The sequence below is a fragment of the Falco naumanni genome, chromosome 10 (genome assembly GCF_017639655.2).
Source record: "Falco naumanni isolate bFalNau1 chromosome 10, bFalNau1.pat, whole genome shotgun sequence".
Classification (NCBI taxonomy): Eukaryota; Metazoa; Chordata; class Aves; order Falconiformes; family Falconidae; genus Falco; species Falco naumanni.
The window spans coordinates 8,053,847-8,076,423 of NC_054063.1; the positions used below are offsets into that span (position 1 = coordinate 8,053,847).

The window sequence follows — 22,577 nt, forward strand, 5'->3', positions numbered from 1 at the left end:
GAAATATTTTCTAAGCGTGAAATATATTTAATAGCAAATACGTCAAATACAATTTTCAAATCTGCTTTTGATATTAAAAAAAATATACAAATGGTTTTCTACTGGCCTCAATATTATTTAAGCAAAACTGCCTTAGGATACTTCTAAGACCTCAGGTAATATAAAGAATCATCACTAATTCCTAGTTATTTCCTAGTAATTTGGTAACAATGCAAAATTTGTAAATTTAATTTCAGCCATGGTAAAAGCCCTGTATATCCAGTTAAATGGCCAAAAGATGGGCCAAAACATTGCTGCATACTGTCAAAGAAACAGCTCAGTATCACGATTTATTTTGCCTTCATCCTGTTATCTTAATAGGAATGTTGTGCTGCAGCTGAAGGGAGGATATGATGATATGGATATAGGCCAGGACATAATCCCAAGGATGCAGAAGCAGTAACCTCTAAAATCATTCCCTTCTGTTGACTATATCCCATGTTTCTGTGGTATAGAGTGCAGCTCTTAGTAGCAGTTTCCTCTGTCATTGTAATCACTTGAGAAATAATTTGCAAAACGAGGGATACATGTATTTTCATGTCATGATAAGATTTCTAAAATGCCAGCAGAGTCACTTGTGAATGAAATGGAACAGTACTTACTCCACCTGATGCTACAGCAGTTATTTATTAAGGATCCTGTGGCTCTGCTGGCATGCATTTTGGGGTAGTTTCTGAGATGCTCCTTAGTTTATAGGCTAAAATATCTACCATGGTTTGCAGCACAGCCACCCAGGGTCTGACCAGAACCACCAATTTTTACAACCATTAATGGCATAGCTAACGCAAAAATAAGGAGTATTACAAAACTTCTTATTTACTCAAACCCACAGTAAGTCCAGACTGCTTGAGAAGCCAACTGTAACGTGATGCTGAAAAGCAAGCTGGGTACTGATGACACAAAAAATCCTTGTACTAACAGACCCATCGCGGTGATGAGGACATTCTCTAAACCACTTTATTCCAAACAATTCTGCCACAAATAAGGTCAGAAAATCTCCTGCAGATTGCAGCTCCAGAGGCAGAGTCAACCATGCCAACCACAGACTCCCGGTCTACTTGTCCTTCTCCAATGTTCTTGTGTGTTTTTTCTATAGATTGAAGTTCCATAATTTCCTCCAGTGTCTTGTTACTATTAGTGTTCCATTATCAAGACAACAGGGCTGTTACAGAACTGCCTGTTCCAATGGGAAAAGGGCTTGCTTGGAACAAGAAAGGAAACCTGCTGATGCTGGCCAAGCTGTCTAGGACTGCACATTCCACAGGAAGCCAGCAGCTTTTTAATGTTTTCCACTCACCAGTTAAATATTTTTATTGCTATATCTGTCTGAATCAGTTATTAGCAATTAAGGTGAGAAAAAGATATAAATGTGGCATAAGGTCAATAACAACTATTAGCATACGTTACGTGCGCTCTCCAAGATTTGCTCTTCTGTTCAAGAGCAAAATAAGCTGAAGGGACCACTAAAAAGATGGGATACCATCCTGACACATAAAACTAAAAAAAAGATAGTATTCTTTTATGTGGCTGTTTTCTAAGAGTCCACTTTTCTCACATCCAAAATCCAATGGAAAAAACTACGCATATGTGTACATCAAAGCTTGATAAAAATCATTGTGGTCAATATTTTAAGTGATTATTTAAACCTCCCATTTCAAAGCTACCCTAAATGTCAAATAAGCCAAACTGGTTTGTTTTCAGCAAAAGAAAAACTGAGTTCTAAAAGACAATTTGGCAAGATATGTCAATTTTAGTGACATAAGTGTGTCTCTTCACCATGCAGGTGATATCAACTGACTTTTCTATGCAATTTTTCTTTACTGCTTTTTTTGCATGAGTATTTTACTGCAGCTGAATCTGCTCTAGGTGAAGCTGCTTTAGCAAGGTGTTGGACTAGATCAGGGGTCCTCAAACTTTTTAAACAGCGGGCCGGTGCGTGGATGAAGTGGCAGGCTGCTTGGTTTCCCCCCCAACCCCTGGCGGGGGGGGGCGGGGGGGGGTGTCTGTAAATACCGGGGGCTGGATTGAGGACCCTGGGGGGCCATATCCAGCCTGTGGACCTTAGTTTGAGGACCCCTGGACTAGATGATCTCCTAGAAGGACTAGAGGTCCCTTCCAACCCTGACCATTCTGCAATTCTGTGATGCTTGTATCACCCCAGCATATGCAAAGAAAATCCAAATAACTTGAATATGGCAGAAAAATAGTTAATCAACAATTTACAGAGGTGCCTGGAAGCAAGAGCTTAGTAAAAAAATAAAATTAAAAAAAAATCCCAAAAACAGAGACAGAGGAAAAAAAACTAAACTAAATTTTATGGTCATGTAGCAAGTTACTTCAGAGCCTTCAAACAAGTCTGACAGCCCTGTAAGTCTATATGAATCATTGTATGGTAAGAATCACATCCCCGGGCTTGTATGAGAGCATTCTCCATCACAGTATTTGCAAATTATTCCTCACAAAGCAATGAAAATCAAAATCTCTAAGTATTGTGACATACTGTTACAAACAAATCCAAAAATAGTCATCACAGATTCTGCACTGCCTAGTTAACCATCTAACTACACTTTGCCTAAAAACACAGAATGCTGTTTTGTTTGGAAATGTAAATAATTACTCTGAAACCCTTACTTAGCCATAATTTGTGCTGTACTCCAGGCACGGTCTCACTAATTTCACTAGGACAACTCTCAAATCAGTAATTTAATGAGCCCAGATGGTGAATCTGGACCTTCTTCATTATTACATCCATTTTGTTTAAAACCTCGACAAACCATTGGATCAAAAGTATCAAAGAGTAAAAATGACAGACAAATATAAAAAAAGGTGTGATGGAATCATAGGAGCTGCTACTAGTACCAGGCAAGGTTCATCATCCTGACTTAAAATGGCTGCTGCAGTGCAGATATTTCTCAACAGATTTTTGTCATCACAAGAAGCCCTGATGACAGAATATTCCTTATGGACCATGTCCCTCCCCTCTTAAAGGTTTCCTTCCACTTCCAAAATGAAAGTGTGGCCTGGAGCTTTTTCATGGACAGATGGGGCACTGAAAAGCATCAAACTTCATGCTAGCAAACCTTACAGTGTCACCAAATCTTTAATTCCTTTAACAGGTGTTAGCAAGGGAGGTGTAAATCCTATGCTTTTACCCACTGCAATTTAAAATTATTCTTAATTTCCTAAAGCATCCCAACACTTTGGAAGCAACCGCTCTCAGTCCCTACTACAGTGCAAGTTGTTCCTCAGCCCACTCCCATTCCCAAGTGGTTCAGGGCTGGAGCTAGGCTTGGAACAAGCACCTGAAAAGCCACAGCAATCAAGAGTGCTTTATTTGTACTATCCAAGAGCCTCCTACTGCTTCAAGGAAACCTGCTTTTCTTACACTCAATGTACCCATCAGTTACCACACTGCAAGAACAGGTTCGCTCCTCCCCTTTGTAAAAGTTGAATAACATTGAGCCCAGTTATTCATGTCTAGGCTCAGAAGTTTTACAGATCAACAGATGTTTTAAAAAAAACATTTTCATAATTTGAATAATGACACCTTCCATTCTGTAAATATGAAGGGAGCTGAAGAGGACTTTTCAACTGAGATTTCTTTAGTTCAACAGATATGTATGGTGGGTTTTGTTTGTTGGGGTTTTTTGTTGGTTTTAATACTGTGCTCAATATCTCTTCCTATCCACATGGTCCTTTTCCCTACTTAGTCTTAAAACAGGTCCACTGCGCTACATTTTCTGTACTCATTTCTTAAGCACATTTTCTATTAAATATACAGTTCCAATAAAAAGTCCTTAAGAGTATGTTGCGATGCTTCAAAGCCAGTTTTCTGAACATCAGGAACACTAGCACTGTTCATCTGGCACCTTAATGAAGAAGAATCCCTATACTGCTGCTTACTAACGAACACTGATCTTGCACAAGCAGAAGGACCACACGTACATGGCTCCAGCCCTCTGAGTCAGGTACTCACTGGGACCCAGGCTGCAGCACAGAGCAGATGAAGTTCGGAAGGTGGCAAAGAATATTGCAGGGTTTCTAATGAGAAGGGAGCCTTTGAGTGTAGGCTCCTGACCCCTCTTCTGGGGTCTATCACTAACTATCACTAACACGGGTGCAAATTCTTCACAGAAAAAGTGTATGTCTAGCAAGGACATCAAGTGTGTTCATAAGATTGCTCCGAACTTCTGCTATGACTTTTGAGAGAGGTTTGTCCATGACAGTTCATTATGTGAAGTCTTTGTTGTCTCACATGTTGCAAAGACTGCCCTAACTGTCCTAGACCAAACCAATCTGTACCGCAATTAATAAAAATTCTAAGGTATGATTTGGATTCTTGAGATCTGCGTATGTTCTGAAGTCTTTTAAGCACAGATGATTTTCCTCTTGAAATTCCACTGATCTAGAATCTAGAAAATATGGGAAAATATTACCGCTTTGGTCTGCCCCACAGAACAGAGACCTGGAGACATAACAGGAAGGCATTACAGAGAAGAGGCTACTAAGACAAACTCCTGCTGTTGAAAAAGTACCTTGTAATAAAGACAAACTCTCAGAGATGTATTATTAATAATAATCAATTTGGTCTACTTATTTTCCTCCTAAGAGTAGCTTCAGCAGAATGTCTGTAGGCATTAAAAAGTTAGTTTAAAACATTAATATGCTTTTCTGAGAGCTTTAAGGAAATCTTGCCCACATTTCAAGAGGTGTTGCATAGTCAAACTTCTGTTTAAGAGTCACAGCTTAGCTTTGTGGCAATTTGCCTATTCCCTTCCAGTAAAACAGATAATTATGTCCTCCCAGAACAACGTCAGCTCTGATGAACTGGGAAGTCCAATAAAATCTACAGATTTCTGCCTTGAGAAGGCTTCTGTAGAGACTCCAAAGAACATTTTTATAAGAACTATGTGCTTTTATCAGGTATACCTGTTCTCTAAGCTGGGCCACTGTAAGTTTAGTCTTGCAATACTGTACAAATTATCATAAAGAGCTAAATGACCTGTTCAGTAAGGACTTGGCTGGGAGATATTCAGAAAGTATTAAGTCAACTATCTCACCCCAAGTTTAGTCCTCACAGCAGACAGCCTAACTATGATCACATCAACAGGCTTCTTGCAAAACACAAGAATTAGCTGCCTTCAAGGCTAGTCCTAAAGACTGGAGTAACAGACGTTGTGCTATCAGCAATGTGTACATGCCTGAGCCACATCACTCTCTAAGTGAGAACACAAGATCAAGCCATTCGCACAGCTATGTATATCCAAGTCCCTGAATGAGAACAAATGGCAACATTTGTGGATAAAAGAGCCAAAGGAAGAGAGTTTGTCAAACTAGTTATCTTTACGACACTGCAAAAGGCACAGATTTTCACTGATCTTAACTCCACAGCCTTACCCAAAGTTTCCCTGTCTACAATCCATAGGCAATCTGTTTCCAGTCAAGTCAACAAACAGTCTCTCTGCTAGGTGTTCACAGCTAGGCAACAAGTTTACTTCCACCACAAACTCACTAGTATAACCAACAGTGGTGGTGGACTCAACTGTCATTGCAATGCCAACCCACCTTCTCAGCAGTTAGGTCCCCACTAAACTGAAACCGATCCTATTAGAAAACTGATGCTCCAGCACTTACTGGAAGGGAAAGAAGTTATCTCCCTCAGCATAGGTTGGCAGACCTGGGCAGCTGCAGAACCAGGCAGCTGAAAAGCAGGCATGCTGCCTAGGGCAAGATCAGCTCTCCACTCACTTCTCACCCTTTTTTCCTCCTCTACCTTATTATTTCTACCCCTAAACTCCTTTCTGTTCTTCTGATATTCATGCACTTGCCTATTTCATGCATTCCTCATTCCGTCCCCCCTTACTCTTCTTTACCTTCTTATTACTTCATTACTCATTATCTTCCCTCAAGCTGGTTTTTTTTCCCTTGAATTGAAAATGGACAATACCTGGTGGAGAGAACAGACCTCACCTGAAATACATTGCAGTCCAAAACTTGTATCCAAATGTAAGAATTTAGCACTAAGCTCTTCTACTCCTTTCAGCGCTGCTAGGGAAATCCCAGCTTTGAAATGGAAGGAAAACATTGTGAAAATCAGAGAGCAGTGCAGATTCGTTTGTCTTTTATGAAGGAATTTTTACCACTACTAGAGCAACCATGCTTCTCAGACTACGGAAAGCAGGCTGTATTTGAAAAACTTCTGAATATCATTACAGGAACTCTCTGGCGCTTAGGATGCTTGCTTTATCTTGCTTGCTTCGGTATTAAAAAGGACCAATAAGGTTTTGTTTGTGCTTTGCTCTCTTAGATCACTGGAATTGTATTTCAGCTGAAGAAGCTGGACTGAATCCAGCGTTTAGACCGAATCTTTCTTCCTTTCAGCACAGGAAAGACATATTGATTTGTGCCACGTCTAGTACAGTCATCAATAGCCACTTTTCACCTAGCTAGTAGCCTCCTTACAATTTAGATAAATTACAGCTGTTGTTGTACCAGCAGGGAAGCAACTTCACTGTGGTTTCTACCAACTCATTTCTGCTAAATGAGAGCTTAAAGAGCTCTCACTGAATATAACAAGTTCGTATTTATTGACAAATCGAACTAGAATAAACTGAAGGTTTCTTGAAAAGCAACGGCCCACGTGGGAAGCAAGGATGAGCTGTCATGGTTTAGCCCCAGCCAGCGACTAAGCCCCACACAGCCACTTGCTCACTCCCCTGCTGGCAGAAGCGGGGAAAGAATCAGAAGAGTAAATGTGAGAGAAACTCATGGGTTGAGATAAAGACAGTTTAATAGGGATAAAGCAAAAACCATGCACACAAGCAAAGCAAAACAAGGAATTCCTTCACTAGTTCCCACGGGCAGGCAGGTGTTCAGCCACCTCCAGGAAAGCAGGGCTCTGTCACACGTAATGGTTACTTGGGAAGGCAAATGCCATCGCTCCAAGTGTCCCCCCATTCCTTCTTCTTTCCTAAGCTTTATATGCTGAACATGACATGGTATGGTATGGAACATCCCTTGGGTCAGTTGGGGCCAGCTGTCCTGGCTGCATCCCCTCCCAACTCCTTGTGCACCCCCAGCCTCCTTGCTGGTAGGATGGGGTGAGGAGTAGAAAAGGCCTCGGCGCTGTGTGAGCGCTGCTCAGCAGTAAGGAAAGCAACTGTCTTATCGGCACTGTTCGCAGCGCAAATGCAAAACATAGCCCCAGTACTAGCTACTATGAAGAAAAGTAACTCTAGCCCAACCAAAACCAGCACAAGGACATATTAAAAAAAAAAAATGGCTGCTATCGCATCAGAAGTTAGTATTTCCCTGTGTAGGTTGAAGAAAAGGTTTGTATTTTAAAAAATACATTGACTAGTTCAAGCTTAACTATCTTGATTTGACACACCAGGGTAGAAAGAGTTTACAATATTTAATAGTACAATTAGCTGATACCATTATAAGCTCAGAGGAAACTTAAGTGTACATTTTGGTGGCAGTCACAAAACACACCATCATACTGCCCTTAAAACTGATGTCAATCTGAAATGCTACAGTCTTATTTTCTGATGCCTATGCTAGCCACACATTCTCACCCCATCACTCATACAGATATCTGGTTCAGGGAACTCATTCACCTGGAAACCAACCATTTGAGGTGGTGGGGTTTTTTTTCTTTTGGTGAAGCTGATTTTCAGCCATTCACTTGAGTTCTTCTGGACTGTAGGAAAACATACCTTAAAAATGGCTTCAAAATATGTGCTACTTAAAACTAAATTTGCATGCTTTCTCTTTGAGACAGAGACTTTCCTCTTTGTGGACAGCACTCTAAATGTTTATGTTCCTACAGAGTATGAAAGACACTTTTGGCCTTGCAAACATGCAATCTATTTGTGCTTTTAATTTTTAGAGAATAAAAAGAGACAAAAAGCATTGGAACATTCATCAAGACATCTTCTCTCTGACACGAATGCAGCAGAAACTCATGTATTTGCTGTAACAGAAACTCTTAGATGTCATATAATAAAATTTGAGTTTAGATGCAAAGCATCCGCATCACTTTCAATGTAGCTTCAGCAAGCAAAATACGTGTGCATCTTAGATTTGGATCAGGCTTTACTACAGAAAAGTGACTTCTGGTTTCCTTCTGCTGTATTTGAGCGTCAGTCACAATCTGGCAAGTCCTCTTAACAAGCTCTATAATAAACTTAATGAACACTGATTTGTTGAAAGCCCTCAGTAATCGTGTTTTGCAATAAAGGCTTAGTACAAAATAATCAGAGGCATATATGGTTTGGATTTGCAACACAAACATTCCCATGATGACCAGAGATTGCTATGAAAACACCGTATTTACAAATTTTGCCCAAAATACATCACAGCTCTTCAGTATTATTCTTCCTTTGTTCTTTCCCTTAAACATCAGGCTATCGGCGTGAAAACACCCATTCAAATTTCAGGAACTCCCCTGCTCCTGTTACTTATTCCTCAATGAAGCTAGAGTCCTTTAATTGCAACGTCATCATTATTTGCACAAAAATGAATTGTTTCTTGTGACACAAAAAAACCAGTTTATAATTTTGCTAAGGGATGAGAGTAGATTACCTTTAAGAAATAAATATTCTTTTTCATTAATGTTGTCGGCATCATAAAGAATATGAGAAATGAGAAAATAAGACTGTCCTTCGGTACGCCCCACAGGGTGTCACCAGTCCCTAAAAACATCACGATGCAATTCGAAGCACAGCTCACCACTTAGTACAGCCTGCCTGGGAGCGCAGGCTTCAGGGGAGACACACAGTGAACAAACCAAACAAACCAGGTTGAAAGCCTCACTGTCTTAAAAGGAACTTCTCAGTTGAGCTGACACTGATGACTGAACCTTCCTCACCCCAAGGCTGACCGACAATGTCTGCCAGACAGCTGAGAAGCATCCTAACTTTGTAACTACTGTACATTTTGATTCATTAGAGCACCATGCGAGGCAAAACACAGGTCACAACTATAACAGCGCAAGCTGCTGTCCCCAGCATTGTTAGCACACCTCCCTTCCTTCCTGCCAGACACACGTGGCTCCCACTCAGAGCAAAATTAATAGCAGTTACATGCCTCGTACAAGGTTTTAATAATAGATGATGGGTGGAAGGGGAATCTTGATGCAGCTGCACAGAGACTTGAGAGAGGGATTCAGTCTTCATTTTACCATACATTTCTTATGACTCACTGGGTAAATGGCTTGAACAATGCTAGCTGAGCTATTTCCTGACTACTTTCTGTGTATGGACACCTTTCCTAGAAGCAAGCTGTGCTACCCAGGAATGTCTGAAGTACACTCATCCATACGGAGGCTGGCTTAACAAGATCTCTATTATATTGTACTTTAAACCTGCATTAACTTTCCAGTGTAGACAAATTACCTTAATTTTCATTTCTCAATTTGTACTCTATAAAGCAGAAACAAGTCAGAACTTGTCTGTACACAGAAAAGAATCTACGACATCCTAAATACTCCACATGTACTAAGAACATCTGCATGGAGAGTTTATGTTTAGGATGGGTAACACACTTTCCAAATTACCTTGTATAAGGGCATGCTAAGAAGTAAGAATAAAACCAGTAAATTATCTCAGAGCAGGCAGTGAGCTATAAATCATAGAATCATTTAGGTTGGAAAAGACCTTTGAGATCACTAAGTCCAACCATTAACACAGGACTGCCAAGCCCACCACTAACCCATGCCCCTAAGCACCGCACCTACGCATTTTTTTAAATACCTCCAGGGATGGTGATTCCACCACCATCCTGAGCAGCCTGTTCCAGTGCTTGACCACCCTTACAGTGAAGAAGTTTTTCCTAATATCCAATCTAAACCTCCCCTGCCATAGCTTGAGGCTGTTCCCTCTTGTCCTGTTGCTTGTTATCTGAGAGAAGAGACCGACCCTCACAAGCTTACAACCTTCTTTCAGGGAGCAATAAGGTCCCCCCTGAGTCTCCTCCTCTCCAGACTAAACACCCCCAGTTCCCTCAGCTGCTCTTCATGAGATTTGTGCTCCAGACCCTTCACCAGCTTTGTTGCTCCAGCACCTCTACATCCCTCCTGAAGTGAGGGCTCCAAACCCAAACACAGCATTTGAGGTGCAGCCTCATCAGTGCCAAGTACAGGGGGACAATCGCTCCCCTTGTCCCGCTGGCTGTTTCAGACACAAGCCAGGGTGCTCTTGGCCTTCTTGGCCACCTGGGCACACTACTGGCTCATGGTCAGCCGGCCATCAACCAGCACCCCCAGGTCTGGAGGTCCTTTTCCTCCAGGCAGCTTTCCAGCCATTCTGCCCCAAGCCTGTGGCGTTGTGAGCACTTGTGACCTAAACGCAGGACCTGGTACTTCTCCACGTTTAACTTCATACAATTGGCCTTGGCCCATAGGTCCAGCCTGCCCAGATCCCTCTGCAGAGCCTTCCTGTCCTCAACCACCGCCAACACTCTCACCCTCCTTTTGTCTCTAATACAGTTGTAGAAACGTTTTTTGTTATCTTTTATGGCAGTGGGCAGCCTGAGTTCTAGCTGGGCTTTCACCTCTCTATTCTTCTCTCTGCATAACCACGCAACACCTACATAGTCCTCCAGAGTTGCCTGCCCCTTTTACCAAAGGTGGTAAACTCTCCTTTTTCCCTTGAGTTCCAGCCAAAGCTCTCTGTTCAGCCAGGCCTGTCTTCTTCCCCACCAGCTCATCTTTCAGCACATGGGGTCAGTCTGTTTCTGCACCTTTAAGACTTCCTTCTTGAAGAGTGTCCAGCCTTCCTGGACTCCTTTGCCCTTCAGGACTGTCTCCCAAGGGACTCTGTCAACTAGGCTACTGAAGCAGGCAAAGTCAGCCCTCTGGAAGTCCAAGGTTGCAGTTCTGCTGACCCCTCTCCTTACTTCTCCGAGAACTGAAAATGATCATCTTGCGATTGCTATGCCCAAGATGTCCTCCGACCACCACATCACCCACTAGTCCTTCCCTGCTTGTAAACAGCAAATCCAAGCAGGTCACCTCCCCTGGTTGTCTGACTGACCAGCTCTATCAGGCAGTTCTCTTCCACACACCCCAGGAGCCTCCTAGGCTGTTTCCTCTCTGCTGTGCTGTATTTCCAGTGGACATCTGGTAAGTTGAAGTCCCCCAAGAGAACAAGGGCTAGCGATATCGAGACTCCTTCCTGCTGCTTGTAGAATGTTACACCTGCCTCTTCATCCTGGTTGGGTGGTCTATAACAGACTCCCACCAGGATACCCACCTTGTTGGCTCTCCTCCTGTTCCTTACCCATAAACAGGCAAACCTATCGCCACCATCATTCAGCTCTAAAAAGTCAAAATACTCCCTAACATACAGGACTACCCCACCACCTCTCCCTCCTTGCCTATCCCTTCTGAAGGGTTTGTAGCCATCCATCGCAGCACTCACGAATCACTTTGCTCCCCACTGCCTGTAAAAACAGACCCCTGAGCTGCTTCTTCCATACCCTGAGAGACAGCAGTGAAGTTGACACTCACAAAGCTTGAAAACCCTTGAAATGGCCTTTCATTTTGCAACTGACTGCTTGTGACAGTGTGGGAAACAGCATCACTGAGAAAAACACAAGAGATTGAAAGGGTTTAAGTGGCCGGCTTGGCCACTGCAGCTGGTGGCACTATTTTCAGAATACCATGAGATTTCTTTTAGCATGTTTGCCTTGGGCTTCTCCTGCAAAATGCTTCCTGAGAGCAGAGAGGAGGAAAGACACCAACCAAAGGCCAGGATGGCCAGGGAGATACTTTGCTTCCAACTCCCACACAGACAAATGGCTGGTGATGGCAGGGAGGGAAGAAGGTCAAAGATTTGTAGCTCATCCTGGCTTTCCTCCCCTGACAGAGTCAGCAGCAAAAAGAAAATGGTCTGAAAAAGGGAAGATAAATGGGCGGGGGCAGGGTGGGAGTGGTGTCTTAGCGGAAAAGCGAATAAAGCAGCAAAATGAGAAATAAAACAAGGATTGATGAAAACATTAGTCCCAAATCCAGTGAGGCAGGGTAAGTCATTTGCCACATTAAGTAGTCAGGTTCAGGCACGCTCTGCTAGGAGATGAGGTGACCTTCAGTATACTGGTCCTGGCTGTAAACAGAGAGAAACAAAGTGGTTGCATTGTTCTAGTCAGAGCAATAAAGCTAAAGCCTTTAATTAAAAAGCATAATTACCTTTCCCTGATGCTAAGCAGAAGGGAACAGGCAAGACGGCTAACAGGAGCAGAAGAAAATCTGACAACATTTAAGGACCAAATTTGTATAGAGATCCAGACAGTGGTTTGCTCCCAGAAAAGGCTGTAAGGAGCATTCAGCAAAGGACAGTCTGAGAATAACCAATTCTTGCCAATGCAGATGTCACCAGGAAAACTAACTTCAGAAGAAGGTGGCAAGGAGCATCTGAAGAAGGATGTGGAATGGATGCTTCACGAGTGTCAGGAGGATTGAAAAACAGAGTTCTTCAGCAGAAGTAACTGATGGCAACTACTGATGCTGCCCTGTGACTTCCCTCTAATACCATGCAGTAAAAGAAAACTAAATTCATCGGCGTAAGCAGAAGGCTATCTGACATTGTCACAAAGTGTTTTAAATTTCAAGCAGCAGTGGAAAATCTTTGATACGGTGCCTCAGTAAGGTCAGGAAGTGATATGCAGTGTTACTGTGAATCTCCTGTTTAGATCACTATGTCCTAGTAATTGTGTTAATGTTCTGAGTCAGTATCTCCAAGAAGTAGGTCCTGTCCACGATATCTAAGCTGCCAATGCTAACACTTCTAGTGAAGCAACTATTAATTTGGATGGACTGTCTCAATATGATGATATAAAAGCATCCTGGGAGGATGAGAAACTGGCTGGAGACCTCAAGGATGCAAGTAGAAAATATTAGCCAAAATTGTCTTGGCTTTTACAAAGAAATGAGAACAACCTTGGGTCTGCCTCTTTTGCTCTTGGCAGTTACCCAGGGAAACTGTAGAAAGGCACAGAGATGATCTTAATTCCCTTGAATCCAAAGCACATCCAGAAGTGACCCTGGACACAGGCATTAGCAGCAGCAAATGGGATGGCAAGCAAGTCCATTGTTTGTATTAGGGATTTGTGCAAGAACCATTCAGGAGAGTTATCTGTTTACATTTAGAAATTATGTTCTTGCACTTAAAGCCATGTCTGCAGGATGTAGGAGCTCTGAGCTGTATTTGAGCTCTGACATGGATTTCTTTTGTAGTCTCAGAAAAAACACTTAGAGGTGAGATCAACAAATTCAGTACCAGAGAATAAACCCCGTCACCCATATTCTGGCACCTGGTTGAGTGGCCCATTTTCCCAGTGCTGCTCCTATTTTTCCTGCTCCAGAGATCTACGGTTTGATCTCTCCAAACATCACTGCTCTACCAATGAACCAGGAGTAACTTTGTGACTTAGCTCACACACAAGCAGCGAGGACATGTTCTACAGCAAGTTCAAGTTCTCCAGAAAAAAATGGAGAGGCCCAAACATGCAGCTATCAGAATGGTTAAACACATCAGTAACAGAGACAAGCCATTCCTTACCAGCTTCTGTGGTCACCAAAACCACTGTCTCCTGTCTGCCGTGGCTGCCTTCCTGCAAACTGGCATCTCCTGGGGTACTGAGCACCTGTTTTGTGCACAGTGCTTTTCTGACACAGATTCCCTTCATGTTTATGAACCTCTTGGCTACTGCTTCCCTTTCTTTCAAACTCTACACATTCTAAGCCAAAACAAATAAAACCAAGCCCCCTGTGCTCCCAGGACAATAAACCACAGCAGGGTGTGAGCAGGCTGGCTGAGAGGGTGCAGTCCATGCCCTGCCTGCCTGTGCCCCGTATCCCACCTCAGATGACTGAACAGACAGAAAGGAAACACAGCAGAGAAGTCTGGTGCCAGCAAAAATGTGTGAGCCTCAACCTCCCCCCTAGCCATGCCGCTGAAAGAGAGGAAGTGCACTAAAGAAGAAACAGAGGAGGGGTGAGGACCAGACAAATATCAGAAGAGTTGAAGACTGGTAGAACAAGGATGAGATGAGGGATAGCTATTATACTGTGTCAGAAAAACACAGGTGGGAAACAAGGAAGTTGAGAAGAGATTTGTAGAAGGAAAAAAAGGCACTAAGTAGTGAGGGAACAGAAATGCATTCCCCTTCTCGTCCATGCTAGGAATGCACTCTGAGTCCCCCAGAGAAAGCTGCCCATATTTCCTCATGCTCAGGGATGTTCTCATTCCATGGCTAAAACTTTCATCATGAAATAAACTTGAATTTTCCCAAAGATAATTCAAGAAAAATCGATCTGTGATGCTGTGGTAACCTGATGTGAGACTTCACTGAAAGAGGCAGAAACTCCTGCCATCCTGCAAAGTGGGTGCAATTCCATGAGTGTGGGAATTGTTCAGACTCTGGGAAGCTGATAATTCAATACTCAAGTGCAAACTCAAATCCAAACTTAAGTTTTTGAGGCCCTTATTCATGGGCAGAAGCCTCATCCCCCATGCACATACAGCACCGTAGTGATTGCAAGAGATAGCAGTTCCCAGACTCCTGCAGTTTCTTTAGAGAATCAACTTGGGGCTGGGGAGGGAAAGGAGGGGAAAGGAGAAAGGATGGATTAAATATTGGCAGCTATAGCAGAATCACAATAACAAACTAAACTACTTCTTATTGCCTTTGTTAACAAAAATTATAGTAGCTATAGCAACAGAAGAGGGGGGGCAAAAAAGCCCAAGACTTTTTAAAATCCCCAAAGAACACAGCTTTCTAATATGGAAAAATCAAGATTTATTGCACCAGCAGCTCCCACAAGGCAGGGCTATAGTAGTGCACAATGGTTTCAATTAGAAGCACGAATCATTAACCAGTGCAGCTGGGCTTAGTAGTTGGCAGACAACATCACCTCTTCCAGTGAGCCACAATTTCAGGAACTGAACTAGCTCCTCTTACTGTGTGATGTGCCCTCCAGTCCCGTTTCCAGTGGCTTTACTTCATATTCTCTGTCAAGCTCTGTCACAGAGTGACTAATGCCACTGCTCAACAGAGAAAAATCAGGGAAAAAACTCCTGTGCTTGAGTCCTTATGCATGTACCCCTCGGCAGCCATCACAAGCTCATACCCCAATGGGTGCTGCCTGCAGCACAGCACTGCACACTCAGCAAGTATCTCAGCAAGAAAAGCATTCTGGTCCCCTGCTGCCTGTGTGTATTTTCCTTCCCAAACACACACACTCACAAGCTCAAAGAGGGGAGGAATGTCTGGCACTTCTGCGGTGACCATCTGGCAGAAGCACAGCTCCATTTTCTGGCAACTTGACCAGGGTCTTAGAACAATTATTTCAGTTCCTGATTCAAGCACTAGAGACGGAAGATCAAGTTACATTTCTCTCCAGCCATCAACACTAATTCAGTTTTCACTAAGTCAGCCTTGCTGGAATTTCACTCTTCCACACTAAAACAAAAAAGTGTGAATCAACACTGAAAAGCCATTAGAAGACATATAAGGAATTTCAAGAGTTGCCCTTCACAGATATGGAAAACACCAATAAGACCAATAGAAAAGGAGCCATTTTTATAAGCTAAAAGGGTATTTTTATAAGCTAAAATGATGAAGAACTGGATCTACTGCAAAGGAAATGGCACCATGGCCCTCAGTTATATTTACTGGCTTTATAACTACTGTGTAAATAAGCTTTCTTCCCTTACTACTACAAGCTGGTTTGTGAATTTGTAGAAAGCATCTTCCCAGCTACCGCTCAGTCACAAGTGTACACAGTCATCAGAAGAGGCACTTTTCTCCAGAAAAGAGATCAGCTCCCACAGCACTGACCTTTGTCATCCGCATGAAAGGAAAGTTCTGAAAAGCTACCACAAGCATAAGTGTTATAAATCTCCTTTCATCAGGCCTCCAACCACCAGACAGTCAAACAACTGGAAACAGTTAAACCTGTTTTTAACATTCCCGGTAGTAGGAGGTAGTGAAACACCTACCCACTAGCCCATCAGAGCCGATTGCAGCCACCTAACCACTATGGACTGTGGCTCCTGCCAACAGAGGGTTTCTTTTGAGGCTTCCTAGAGTAGCAGCCGTTCCCAGCAGAGCAAGGAGGCCAGGCAGCAGTCACAGACACGCTAGCTCTGTTCCCATGTATGCTGCATTCACAGTAGCAGAAGGGAGCGAAGGGGTTTTAGACAGAGGCAAAACAAAAACAAACCTACAAACAAACCATGAATGATATCAAATATCTTTTAAACCTTTCCAGGCTGTGAGATGGTATTTGATGATTTGAAAGAGCTTCTCCTCTTTCCTTTTATGAAAATGATTTACGTACTGCTGTGTACATGACATGTTAGAGACCTCTCAAGAGACCAGCCTCTGTTCCAAAGAACTTACACGTCTATGATAGGAATTTCATAAATGAAGGCACTAACTATCTTCCCAGATGCAGGCTTGAATAGACCCACTGTACTGGTGAGTTCTGCTGAGGGAACAATCTTTCTTCACAGCCTGCAGAGCAGGAGTAAACCTGATGCAGAGCAGCATTACAGACTTAAGCATTTCATTCTTTCTTTGGAGAGGACCGAGACCCCCAGGAGCAGTCAGACAAGCACTGCTGCCCACGAGCCCTGCACCAAGACCCCATGATACAGCCTCGTGCAGCTCCTGCACTGCATCTTGCATGGGTAGTTCAGACTTCCCAAATCCCACTTCTTTGCTCACATTGCAAGCTTTAACAGCTGTAATGCCAGAGAGGGCACGAGAGTACGCAGCCTCAAAAACATCTCAAGAAGAAAGCATGATCCCATGCCCTTCCATTCAGCTGGATGTGTCCAGGAAGAACAAGTAGCCAGTGCGCTCACGAATAGGGTCCCCTTTCTTGTTTTCAGACTGGCTGCAATGCTGTAATGCGCTATTGCTTATGTTTAACAATATTAAAACCTGTAATATGAACTTGAAATATTTGCATGAAATTATTAATTTTTTCCAGACACCACTTGGAGTGTCACTCCAGCAGCAATATTCTACCCAAAGTTTCAGCACTGGTGTTCCCACTTTAACTCACTTCAAAACTGTGAGTAAAATATAATTTAATAGCAATTTTACTTCGCAATGATCTCATTGAAAAGGCATATCCAGCATTGCCCTTGCAACACAGAAATGGCCATAGGATAAGCCTGAGGGACACAGATTAACACTCAGATCAGATACAGTTTCAGCCCCTTCTCCCTTGCAGGGAATGTTTTGGCCTCTTGCCAAGCAGAGAGCATTCCACACACAGTAGGGTAAATTTGGTATAGCACCCATATGGAAATACCTTCTTCAAGACAAGGCCAGGGTGTAAAATCTATTATCTGAACACATGTGCTCTCTCACTCCAAAAGTGAATGAGCCTACAGCAAAGCTTGACTCAGACTTTCCCCTTCTCATGGGGCTCCGTATTCGAGCAAACCTTCAAATGGTAGTGTTGTACACCCTGGCACTGAAGCTGGCATTCATCTTCTCTTTTTTTATTTATTTATTTATTTTTAATGGATTTAAGCTGAACAAAGCAGAGGTCTAATTTGGATCTGTTCCCTATACAAGAATATTTTTATTGTCTCTTTTAATATCTTCTTACTACAGAAAAGTAACTCTGCATCAACCTGACCTTCAGAATTACACCTGTCTACTCCAAACACAACTCATCAAACAGAAATGTCAGAAAAGATTTTGTTATGAACAATCATAATATATAGTTCACCTAGCAAAAGGGCAAACCTGAATTCTACTCTGCTTTCATAGTTTATGCTTATGCAGTTGTCAGCTAAACTCTGTTTTAGTTTCAGACACTGCTTTGCTAGTGTTCAGAGGATGACATTAGAAATGGAATTGTATCCCAGACTTCTCTCCTGTCTCCTACTCCTTCACTGTTCCTCCTTCAGTGCACTTGTATACAGACTGACCCTCCCAATACCAGTAAGCAGAGAACTGAAAATGTGCATCAACAGATAAGTTATTACAAAAACATAGGTGTAGTTATGCATAATTATATATGCACAATACTGCACACATAATTTGTAAATAAACCTGACAAAAAAAACTTGCCTTCAAGTAAGTCGATTAGCTAGAATAAAATATACACAGAGAGAACAAGTAATGCTTTCCTACTAAAAATTCCATCATCATAAAACAAATACAGACTTTGAGGCTTATAAAATCTATTACATGAAAACTCTTCAGTTTCAGCTTCACGTGAATATACTTTTTCCTGTGTTTGATTAACGAACAAATCTAAACATTCAAGACAAAAATAAATCAGTTTTGTCTGGCATGAAGTCTGCGTTACCAAATTCCACATGGTTTCCAGTTGATACCACAAACTTGGCCACAGTTCATTCAAAACTCAGCCCTAGTCCCCCAAAAGGTAGATAAATACTTGTGAAACTTTTTGTGATGCTGGGGCAGTGACTTCTTGCTTATAGTGCCCAATGTGCCCAGCACACAGTGGACAAAAGCTGACTAACAGCAGATTTCATCCTGCTAGAATAAAGTAAATGCCATTTGTGACTCCAAAAGTAATGATTTATGAGATTATGAATACATTTCAAATATCTGTTGTGATTATCTACTCATCTGATGATTTGGGGCTGAGGTATTTTAACTGATAATTTACCTTGAAACTTGTAGGCTTTATAAATGCACCAGGATTCACAGGTTCCTACAGAGCACTAATTCCTGCAGAATCCTGATGGAAAAACTGCATTTCTTTTCTGGTGTGTGTCTAATATCTGTGATAATCTGAACTCCTGCCTCATTTTCCCCACACAAATCCTTTCCTGTTTAACCTGAAGAAAGAATGCACAGTGGGAAATTCATATACAACAGGTTTTCTTTACCCTATGTTTTAGATGCAAGAGTTGTGCTAAGGAACCTTTTTCTGATCCTAGGAAGTCTAAGAATGTGAAAAACATGAAATTCACTTTAGCGGAATCTTCACAGCAGCTATGCTCCAGATGGAACTCTAAAGAAAATACATGTGTGAAGATGGTTTGAACTTTGAGGGCTTTTTTCAAAACTGCAGTTTAATTTTATGGCACAGTTTCAAGGTATTATCTCTGCTGACCAGTCTTCCCATTAAAAACTCCACAGTTTGAGTTTCTGTGAGTGACAAATTTACCTCATACTGTAGCTGTACCACCAAAACATCGAGCAATCGCTCCATTCAGTTCTCACAGAAGCAAATTTTGGCCTTCCAGTTTTAATGAGAAAACTGGAGCCACAACACAAAAAAATGAGAGCCGTTCGGTAATGCAACCACTCCCCACTCATTCTGCTCTCTGCCCAATATCCCCCCCCAGCCACAGATAGACAACAGAGAAATACCAGCTGTTGAAACTTTGCAGATGGCAAATCTAATATTGTGCCATTTTGGACTTTCTCCTCAAAAGATCACTCCACATGGCTCCTTTTATAGGGTCGGAATTTCTTTTCTTGGGGGGATGGATATTTGGGCATGGAAAATAGCTGTGGGCATGAACAATGGGGAAATAGCGTTTATAAACTGAAATAAAGTCTTTCAATTTGCGGAAACTGCTGGAGGGAGGAATGAATCTTATGAATACCATAGCTGAAACTGAACAGACTGTTGACAGTGAGTTCTTTCAGATGCTAACTATGGCCACACTCTTACATGATAGTACAACACAGATCAATAACTAAAGAAGCTTTAATGCGCAATGATGTATCCAGCATTTTCTGTTTTACTCTGCTGAGATTAATCAGTCCTTCCCCTTCACATAATTTTTGGGGGAAGAGAGTAGTTTCTTCTGCATTTTGTGTACTTGATGGTGCTATACAAGTGCTAGAACAAACATTTATTTTCAGTGCTATGTGAGAGGTACACTATACCTGTGCCAACTTAGAGATGCTCCCCAAAAGGAAACACGCACTCCTTGCAAGTCTTTGACTTGCTGACACAAACAGTACAGTCTCCATGTGGCACTATTCAAAGGCAGTTTTGCAAAGCACCAAATGGACCTTCCGTGCAGGAACTACAGCATGGGTTGAACATCCCAGAGGTAAGTACAGCAGCTTGGCATCAAAAGAACACATATGGGCATGTACCTGCCTACAGGTGAAGTAGAGCCAGGCTTCTACTTGTTCCAACCTGTCCTGCTTTTATCTCCTCCCCGTTCATTTGATTTGGTGCATAGCATCTGTTCTTCTCCTGCTGAAAGAAAACAAACTTCCAGCAGACACCACTGCTCCAGACAACTACCAGACACAACCTTCACACAATTCTCAGAAACACTTAGCAGAATTCTTATTCCCATGCCCATCAATGTTTTGTGTACTCAGGAGCTGACCTACCACTGCAAGCCAATAGCATACAACTGTGTGAATCATTTAGGCACTTTAGAGAAGGTGAATCACCCTCAAACACAGCTGATATAAACTGGATGTTATCTGCTTTAAGCAGGCAATTCATTCGATGCTGAAGTATTAAGCTAGGCAGTCAGCCTAGGGTATACATGCATAGCAACCTTCAAGTGAGCATCTGCTGAGCTTCATGTTTCTCAAAAGATATTTTTCACTCCTGCCTCCCAGAATGAGGCTTTTGGGTATCTACAAGGAATCACACTTCTTACAAGAAACAAGAAGGAGGCTTCAAGTATATGTCATTCAATACAGCATCTTTTCAGAGTAACTCCACAAGTGAATGCCCAATGAAAACAGAAAATAGAGAGCCAAAACTCCACAAGGGAACACCTTAGTAGTCTCTTTAAATATATTACAGAAATCTTTAAAACCACCATCAGCACAGTGCATTACCCATGCTAAGGAGAAGTACAACTTTTTCAATAGAACCTTTTATTTTTCTCATGGAAGAAATAAAGTTATTTGCCAGCTAAGTCTTTTCTTTCAAAGCTGCCCTGCTCCAGCCAAGCCCCATTGTTCACTGTGCTGTTAGACAACAAGATTGCTTTGATGCCAATGGATCATTACTGATCACAGAAGATTTAATGCTGTAATCTGTCTGAACAATTCAGTGGTAAGGTCAAGGGTAAACCAAGGTAAGAAGCGTTTACCCAGTTTAATTTAGTCAAGGGCTTTACTTGTTTCACATAAACCCACTAAGATTATCAACTTTTGACTGTTATTTTTTCTAGCACTACATACTGCAAAACCTCCATCTTCTGTTATTACTACTGCCTGACTTGTCCAGTCACCTGGAAAATCAACCATCTAAGGAGAAACAAAGACTAAATCAGAAATACTCTTGTCTATAAATGGGCTGTACAGAAGGCACCTTGCTTCTGTCATCAGTTATTGAGTTTAAGATTACAGGTTCATGTTTCAGAAATCAACGGCTACAGAGACATGAAGATGGGGAAAGGACATTACCAGGATTATAGGAAAACACCATACCCAGATAGCTGGGAACTACTTGATTTTTAATTTACAGAATTGTCCTGGCTGATAAAGCTGTCAGCCCAAAAGCTCAGTGGAATTAGCATACTCAAAAATCAAGCACTTTAGTCCGCTTGCTCAGTAAACTCAAAATTAGAAGCAGTTTTTATATTAGATTTTTCTGTGAACAACAGTAGTTTGCAAATAGGAAAGGTGCACTGTTTCAACACCTGTCTATTTAACATCAACATTCTCACAAAACAATCTCTGTGCCAACACATTGAATCCTGAAGTACTTTTTTTTTCCCCTGAAATCAACAAAGTTTTGCCTGAATGATTAAGGGCCCCTCTTGCTTCCACTAGGCATCAAGGGGAGTTCAGGCATCTGGACTTAAGGCAAGGGCCACTATATTTTAGTCTGAACCTTATTTCTAAGACTTACTTTATATATACATATATATATACACCTAAATACCACCAGTGAGTTCTAAACAACCCCAAGAACTGGGGAGGGGAAAAGAAATGCTGACGTCGAACAAAGAGATCCAAAGGCCCTGTTCAGACCAGCCAAGCAATTTGAGTCTTTTTCTTAGCCGACACGTGGTGTTTTATCATATGCCCTCATTCAGGGCTGCCAGGAGCTGAAAGGTTCCACAAAGACATGAGGAGGCAGGGGAGGTGAGACAGCAACTTCCTAAGGATATGCTATGAATGAAGATAGGCATGGCTGTAGAAACACCAGCATGCTTGCTTTGTACAAACACAGCAGACAAGCTGTTCATCAGGTTTAGAGTCCATAGGACATGACAATTTTACACTGACTGAATCTAAAACAAGCTCCTACTTTCTGTATAGACCTCTTTGACAGCTCATCAGCACCTTTAGTCTCAGTTGTTTCCCACTGTTTTCTCACCATAGTCCCCAGCAATCCCTTAGAACATGGGCGAAACACAGGGTTTGGGGTTTGTTAGTGTTTGGGCAGTGTGAAAACTAAAGTTTTCTTTAGGCACTATAAGCAAGAAAAAAAGTCACACTCCTCTCTCAGTGAATGGAGCCCTCAAGAACTAGTTTCAGAATAAGCTGTGATTTAAAATTCTGTTGGAAAATAGTTAAGTTATGGCTTATGGACAGAA

At 42.1% G+C, this 22,577-nt stretch overlaps 1 protein-coding gene across 5 annotated transcripts in view; it reads right to left on the minus strand.

The window, feature by feature from the left end:
- Positions 1-22,577, minus strand: part of DENND2B (DENN domain containing 2B) — a 183,560-nt gene that overhangs the window by 105,458 nt on the left and 55,525 nt on the right. The window lies entirely within an intron of this gene.